At 50.8% G+C, this 8,138-nt stretch overlaps 1 long non-coding RNA gene across 1 annotated transcript; it reads right to left on the bottom strand.

Annotated features, from left to right (window-relative positions):
• Positions 1-270: 270 nt before the first annotated feature.
• On the bottom strand, positions 271-8,130 carry LOC122236549. The gene is made up of 3 exons (XR_006214590.1): positions 8,108-8,130; positions 7,385-7,466; positions 271-333 (listed from the first exon to the last, which is right to left on the bottom strand). It is a non-coding gene; the product is annotated as an uncharacterized LOC122236549 (long non-coding RNA).
• Between the last annotated feature and the right edge of the window lie 8 nt (positions 8,131-8,138).

Genomic DNA, 8,138 nt, shown 5'->3' with positions numbered 1-8,138 from the left:
TAGCTAACGGACTTGGACTTCTGGCTTGCAACGTGGCCCTTCTGGGGTGTGGGGTGGAGGCAGAACCGCTGAGACCCGTTCCGGAGCGGGCGGGGGGGCGGGGGGCCCTGGGGCCTGCCCGGCCGCTCGCGGGTGCCTGGAGTGTCACCGTTGCCTTAATAAATCTCACCTGCCGCTGAGTACAGGCTGTGTGCGCACGCGCATGCGTTCCCAGGAGCTGAGCGACGCGGGGTCCGCGGGTGGCCGCCTCGGCCCGCTTCCCTGCTCTGCTCGCGAGGATGGGAACAGGACAGGGCCAGATCCGGAGTGGGGCTCAGGGCTCTCGTCCAGCCCCTGGGACAGGAGAAGAGCAGGGAGGGAGGATCCTTCACCTCCCCCACCGCCGCCAGGCCGCGCGCTGCGGTGTGGGACGCTTAGGAGACCGAGCCACCCAGGCGCCACTAAAACCTGTCACTTTTTTTAGAGTAGACCTGAACCCTTCTCCTCACGAGAAAGAAATCGTAGCTCCGGCAGACATTAACTTCTCGTGCTCGTTTTGCAATATACACACGTACCAAATCCCTACGTTCTACCCCTAAAACGGATACTGTGCTCTATGTCGATTGTATCTCAATTTTTCAAGAAGGTTAAACACGTTTGGGGGCAAAGAACATGCAAGTACAAATTCAAAATTAGACACAACGGGGGCGCCTGGGTGGCTCAGTCGGTTGAGCGTCCGACTTTGGCTCAGGTCATGATCTCTTGATTCGTGAGTTCAAGCCCCGCATCGGGCTCTGTGCCGACAGCTCGGAGCCTGGAGCCTGTTTCGGATTCTGTGTCTCCCTCTCTCTCTGCCTTTCCCCCGCTCATGCTCTGTCTCTCTCACTCTCAAACATGAATAAATGTTAAAAAAAAAAAAAAAAAATTTTTTTTTTTAAATTAGATACAACAGAAACCCTGCCTCTCAAACTTAATAATGAATACTTCCTACACGCAGTCCCCGTACAAAGTGACTATAGCGAAAGCACAAGCCCTCACCATCCAAAGAGCCGGGTGTTTGCTTGTGTGCTGGCCCGGCCCATGAGCTAAGGACAGTTTACATTTTTCTTTAATTACCTAAGCAAGCTCTACCCCCAACATGGGGCTCCAACCCGTGACCCCAAGAGCACCCCAGCGCCTTACCCCCTGAGCCAGCCAGGCACCCCAGCATAGTTTACATTTTTAAAGCAAACAAAAATAAGCAACAGAGACCCTCTGTGGCCCGCAAAGCCTAAAATATTCACTCTCTGACCCTTTACAGGGGAAGCTTGCCAGGCGCGAGCTTGAGACCTTCCTGTTAACGTCTGACTGCTTAGAAGCGTTTCTCCCAGTACTTGAGAGCTGCGATGTGTTTTGCTGCAGTAACTTTACACATCACTGAGTCCCGCTTAGGAGACTAGGCCTAAGGGTGTCGGCACATCTCCAGCAGAGGGTGATGATAGCAGGTTTGGGGGGGCGGGGAAGCGAATGATCGGTGCTGGAGCGACGGGTCCAACGTCCGTCCTCAAGCAAGACACAGGCGTGAGGAGAGGGACTTAGGGTCTCCAGCCCCACTAGAGAACTAAAATGACCCTGTATGCAAAGGCAGGACAACGTCACCTTCTCCTGGGGGCTCTGGCCTATGGACAAAGGTTTACAAACCCTTAAGAAAGCCTGGGTGGCTCAGTCGGCTGAGTGTCCAATTTTTTGTTCTGGGTCAGGTCCCGAATGCAGGGTCATGGGATCAACCGACATCGGGCTCCGTGCTGAGCCTGCAGCCTGCTTAAGATTCTCTCCCTCTCGCTCCCCATCTCCGTCTTCTTCCCCCTCCCCTCTTATGCTCTCTAAAAAACCCCAAAAAAGATTAAAGTCATTTGTGGGGTGCCTGGGTGGCCCCGTTGGTTGAGCACCCGACTCTCGACTTTGGCTCGGGTCATGATCTCACCACTCATGAGTTGGAACCCCACGTCAGGCTCTGCCCTGGTGGTGTGGAGCCTGCTTGGAGTTCTCTCGGTCTCTCTCGTTCTCCCTCTGTCGCTGCCCCTCCCCAGCTCGTGCTCTTTCTCAAAAAATAAACATAAAAAGTCATTTCTAAAAATAAAAAGCGGGGCGCCTGGGTGGCTCAGTCGGTTGAACGTCCGACTTCAGCTCAGGTCACGATCTCACAGTTCGTGAGTTCGAGCCCCGTGTCGGGCTCCGTGCTGACAGCTCAGAGCCTGGAGCCCGTTTCAGATTCTGTGTCTCCCTCTCTCTCTGCCCCTCCCCTGTTCATGCTTTGTCTCTCTCTGTCTCGAAAATAAAATAAAACGTTAAAAAAAAATAAAAAATAAATAAAAAGCCATCTGGGGCATCTCCCCTGTGTTCTATCACTCCTGTTCCTGAGTTTATACCCAAGCTCAGTGTGACCACATGTCCACACAAAGGCCCCCAAACGTTCATGGCTGCTTTATTCTCTTTTTTAAAAATGTAAATTGAGGAGCCCGGGTGGCTCAGTCGGTTGGGTGTCTGACTTCAGCTCAGGTCACGATCTCACTGGTTCCGCTCTGTGCTGACAGCTCGGAGCCTGGAGCCTGCTTCAGATTCTGTGGCTCCCTCTCTGTCTGCCCCTTCCCCGCTCATGCTCTGTCTCTCCCTCTCAAAAGTAAACATTAAAAAAAAATTCTTAATGTTTATTTTTGAGAGAGAGAGAGAGAGATTGCAAGCAGGGGAGGGGCAGATATGGAGAGGGAGAAGCCCAGGCAGGCTCAGTGCTGTCAGCCCAGAGCCTGACTTGGGGCCTGAACTCACGAACTGTGAGATCATGACCTGAGCTGAGATCAGGAGTCAGACGCTAAGCCAACTGAGCCACCCAGGTGACCCTGCCTTATTCTTAATAGCCCCAAACTGAAACAACCCAAGTTTACATCCAAAAGAGAAGAGGCAGATAAATTGGGAGAGACTCAGAATAGCGGAGGAATTGCACTTTGGGATGTGCAAGACAGGGCAAATCACAGTCAAGTCCAGAGAACAAAGGGAGGACTATTGCTTTACAGAAAAAAGGTGAAATACTATACAGCAAAGAACAAAGATAAATTACTGATATTCACAATATGAAAGTTAATAAAGGAGCGCCTTGCTGGCTCAGTTAGTGAAGAAAGGTGACTTTTGATCTTGGCGCGGTGAGTTCAAGCCCCACGTTGGGTGTGGAGGTTACTTTGTTGATTAAAAGATTAAAAATACTTTAAATTGGCTGATTGAAATATTAAAAATAAATCAAGAAACACTTATTTTTAAAAAAAGAAAATAAAGAGGGGCGCCTGGGTGGCTCAGTCAGTTGAGCATCCGACTTCGGCTCAGGTCATGATCTCATAGTTCGTGAGTTCGAGCCCCGCATCGGGCTCTGTGCTGACAGCTCAGAGCCTGGAGCCTGCTTCAGATTCTGTGACTCCCTCTCTCTCTGCCCCTCCCCTGCTCATGCTCTGTCTCTCTCTCTGTCTCAAAAATAAATAAAACATTAAAAAATTAAAAAAAAAAAGAAAAAGAAAAAGAAAAAAGAAAATAAAGAGAAACCTCATTTAGAATGGAGTCAGGAAGCCCCGAAAGGGGGAGCTCAGCTCTCACACGTAAACCTGGGGCAGGAGGAAGATTTTCTCCTGACCAGCAACAGCCCAGCCAATGAAAAACCACTGTAACTCAGCCAATAAGAAACCACCACAAGTCAGCCAATGAGAAATCACCATAACTCAGCCAATGAGAAGCCACCATAACTCAGCCAATGAGAAACCATCCTCTGCCTGAGCGCTACCTCTCCTGCGGGGGACTTTGCTTCAGAGCAGCTCCTCCCGGCTCCCTCCTTTTTATCTAGAAAGCAATAGTCCTCCCCTTCGTTCTCCGGCCTGGGCTGTGGTTTGCCCTGTCTTGCCCATCCCAAATTGCAATTCCTCCGCTATTCTGAATAAGCTCATTTTGCTGATAAAATAACCGGCTGTTTTATTTTTATTTTTATTTTTTTTATTTTTATAAATTTTTTTTAACGTTTATTTTTGAGACAGAGAGAGACAGAGCATGAACGGGGGAGGGGCAGAGAGAGAGGGAGACACAGAATCAGAAACAGGCTCCAGGCTCCGAGCGGTCAGCACAGAGCCCGACGCGGGGCTCGAACTCACGGACCGTGAGATCATGACCTGAGCCGAAGTCGGACGCTTAACCGACTGAGCCACCCAGGCGCCCCTGGGCTGTTTTATTTTTCAGGTGGAGTGCGGCAACATAGGTGAAGCTCACAGTCACCGTGTTGAGCAAAAGAAACCAGACACGAAAGGATACATACTCGGAGTCCCTTTCGGTGACGTTTCGGAACACAGACTCAACTATGGCGACAGCGATCGGAGGAGGATTGCCCGCGGCGCTTGGGGGCATTCCAGGGGTTGGAAGCGACGTGTAGACACACGTCTTGATCTGGGTGTGGGCTGCAGGAAATGGGTACCCATGCAAAAGTCCTCTGAGCTGTCCGTTTAAGATTCACATGCTTTAGGGCCTATGAATTATCCTCCAACACAAATTAAGAAAGAGAAAGTAACATGCAGTGGGGGGGGGGGGGGGGGGGAAATGAGCCCTTTCCCTTTCCGGTGGGAGTGTGAACCAGGAGCCTTAATTTGGAGAACAGTCGTGCAGGATTTAGTAAGAGTGAAAATGTATATTCTCCACGTCTGAGGAGAAGTCTCAGAAGTTCCCCTTCTCCACAGCTGCCCTAGAGAAACGCTGTCCACTAAGTCCCCGAAGCATCTCCAGGTTACAAGGGGGGGGGGGGAGAAACTGAGGCACGTTTCAGAGAGTTCATCCTGGGCTACGAAGTGTAAGAGTAAGGATTTGAACCCATTGCGAAGGCAGCCCCGGCATAGGGTTTACAACCACCACCACAGAAGGTTGCGATGCCTTTTTTCGGGAATAGTGGAAACAAACTGCGTGTCCAATGCCTGGGGACTCAGTAAGTTGTACTACAGTCACGCTTAGTGAGACCATAACACGCTCGGTCGGTTGAGCGTCCGGCTTCGGCTCAGGGCATGATCTCAAAGTTTGTGGGTTCGAGCCCTGCATCGGGCTCTGTGCCGACAGCTCAGAGCCTGGAGCCTGCTTCCGATTCTGTGTCTCCCTCTCTCTCTGCTCCTCCCCCGCTCATGCTCTGTCTCTCTCTCTCTCCCCTTCAAAAATAAATAAAAACATTAAAAAAAAAACTTTAGAATAAAAAGGAACAAGGTGGGGCTACCTACACTGGCTCAGAAAACTGTTGGACGGTCTGGCCTGGACTGTAACACTGACAATGTTTAGTATCCGGCCCTTTAGCAGGAAAACAAAGTTTGCTCACTTCTGGCCGGTGGGAATTAAAAAGCAAACCAAAGAGCATTAAATGTCACATTCATGGATACGTGTCTGTGTGTGCGAAAGTGAAAAGCTGAATGGGCACCCCGTGGAGGGCCCCGCCCCCACCAGAGCAGGAGGGAGAGAGATTGGATAGGCACAGGGCACCTCACCTCTTTTAGGAAAACGGGAGGTGGGCAACTGTACCGGTCTGTGGGTGGTCAGATTTACGCATCTGCAGCTCAGGGTTTCCCCTGGAAGCCTGGGTTACCCTCTCTGAGCCTCAGTTCTCTCACCTGTAAAATGGGCACATTCAAGTCCATCTGGGAGGATTATTTTAAGGCAAGGATCAGATGACCATCGAGAGGTGTTCGGTGTGGGGACAGGTACCTAATGAAACTCCAAAAATTGGTAAGAGTCGGGGGGGGGGGGGACCCAAGAGGCATGGAAGATGGGTTTAATGGCCTCTCCACCTCTAGCTGCAGAAGCTCCAAAGGTAGGGACTTCTTCCTCCGTCCCCAGTGGATTCCCAGAGCCTAGACATGCCTGGCACACAGTAGGTGCTCAATAAAATCCCTCCCCCGCCAGAGACTCACGCTAAGCAAGGCACCCTAGGTGGGGAGGAAATAGCATCCGTATAACTTCCATTTGATTCCCCTCCCATGACTCTTTACGCGAACTTCGGCCTGGGGTCCACGGACCTCTTCAGAACCCCATGACGGAATTCATGAAGTCACGGAAAAAAAAATTCACAACTTTATTTCCACTGACTTTAACCGATATTCACCATTTCCTCAATTATGAATGAAGACAACGGCAGGAGCTACGCCTTTGTCCCCAATAGAAAACCACAGAGATTTTCATATCAGATTGCATTGCCGCAAACAACTCGAAATACCGCGCTCATCACCACTGTAAAGTCACTGGGGTTATTGGATCTTGTCAGTTAATGTGGGGGTAAGTAGAAAGGTATAGCCCTGAGCGTGTTTCGGTGGCGCTCTATTTCAAAAGTGTTTTAAAGTGATTATCTTACAAGTATTCAACACAATTTTTTTTTTTTTGAGAGAGCGAGAGAGCGTGCGAGCAGGGGAGAGGAGTAGAGGGAGAGACAGACAGACAGACAGGCAGACTCTTACGCAGTCTGCATGCTCAGCGTGGAGCCCAACTCGGGACTCAATCCCATGACGCTGGCATCACAAACTGAGCGGAAATCAAGAGTAGGAGGTTCAACTGACTGAACCCCCCCCCAGGCACCCCAAACACAATTTTTTATTTTTTTAATTTATTTTTTAATGTTTATTTACTTTTGAGACAGAGAGAGAGAGACAGAGAGAGAGAGAGAGAGAGAGAGACAGCACGAGCGCGTGTGCGCAAACAGGGGAGGGGCAGAGAGAGAGGGAGACACAGAGTCTCAATCAGGCTCCAGGCTCTGAGATGTCAGCACAGAGCCGGAGGCCAGTCTCGAACTCACACACCGTGAGATCATGACCTGAGCCAAAGCCGGGCGCTTAACCAACGGAGCCACAAACACAGGCGCCCCAAACACAATTTTTTTTTAAATTGTGGTAAAATAGACTTAACATGAAATTTACCATCTGGCCACTCTTAGGTGCACAGCTCAGGGGTATTAAGCACGCTCACGCCGTTGTGCAACCACCCCCATCTCCAGAACTTTCCATCTTCCCAAACTGAACCTCTGTCCCCATGAAACACTGACTCTCCCCCCCCCCACCCCACCTCCGCCCGCCCGTGGCTCCCACCATCTACTTCCTGTTTCTATAAATTGAACTCCTCCAGGGACTTCCTACGAGTGGAATCAGACAAGATTTGTCCTTTTGTGTCTGGCTTGTTTCACTGAGCATAAGGTCCTTGTAGTGTCAGATTTCCTTCCTTTTTAATGCCGAATAATATTCCCGTGTGTGGACGAACCACATTTCCTTTACCCATTTAGTGATAATGGATCACGAAGCTGCTTTTTAAAAATATTTTCGTGAATATTTTTACTTGCAAAACACTCCTTGTAAACCTCTTGTGCTTTGATTTATGTACCTACCGATGGTGTTTTCAGAAGAGGCTCCGAGCGTCTCCACACTGACAAAGAAATCTGGTCAGAGGCATTATGATTTCCATTGGCCCTTCGTCCATTAAAGCAAATAAACAAAAATTGTATTTTGCAACTGTGTTGGTTTAAAGACGACTATGACCCAGGATGGGACTATATTCATTGTTTTTGTTTTTGTTTTTCTGATTTTAAAAGAAATGAAAACATTTTCGGAGGGGGGGGGGGTGGCTGAGAGTACGATGGTCCCACATCTTAACTCTGCCCAATGGACATGTGGGCGCTGGGTCCGGGACCCCCTCAAAAAGGCTAGGACCCCTTACGAATGTTGAAATATCGTGTCCGCAGCTTCTAGAAAGGCCATCTGGCTGCTCTTTTCCCAGCCCCCCGGGGATCCCCAACCCCACCCCCAGGGTGGCCAGGACCCCCCTTCCGCCCGATTTCGGGTAGGCCTCCGCCGATATCACTCCAGCCCCCTGTTTGCGGCAGTGGAAAGCGTTACCACTCGCCGAGATGATCCATTTTTGTGAACCGTGGTTACTTTCTCCCCAGACTGTGGGCGCCCCGAGGGCCAGGCTCAGTCCCTCTCGTGGTCCCCAGCGCCTGCGCCCGGGAGGTGCCCAAACTTGCCGAAGGCCGCAGCCCGGGGGGGGGGGGGGGGCTCGCTGCGGGGTGTCTCGGGGACTTTCCCTGTCCCGCGGGAAAGCGTGACCTCACCTTCCTGCCAGGCTCCCTGCGGGACGCGGAA

The sequence above is a fragment of the Panthera tigris genome, chromosome A2 (genome assembly GCF_018350195.1).
Source record: "Panthera tigris isolate Pti1 chromosome A2, P.tigris_Pti1_mat1.1, whole genome shotgun sequence".
In the NCBI taxonomy this organism is placed as follows: domain Eukaryota; kingdom Metazoa; phylum Chordata; class Mammalia; order Carnivora; family Felidae; genus Panthera; species Panthera tigris.
The sequence above is the reverse complement of the archived record's forward strand: the minus strand, read 5'-3'. Positions and strand labels throughout refer to the sequence as shown.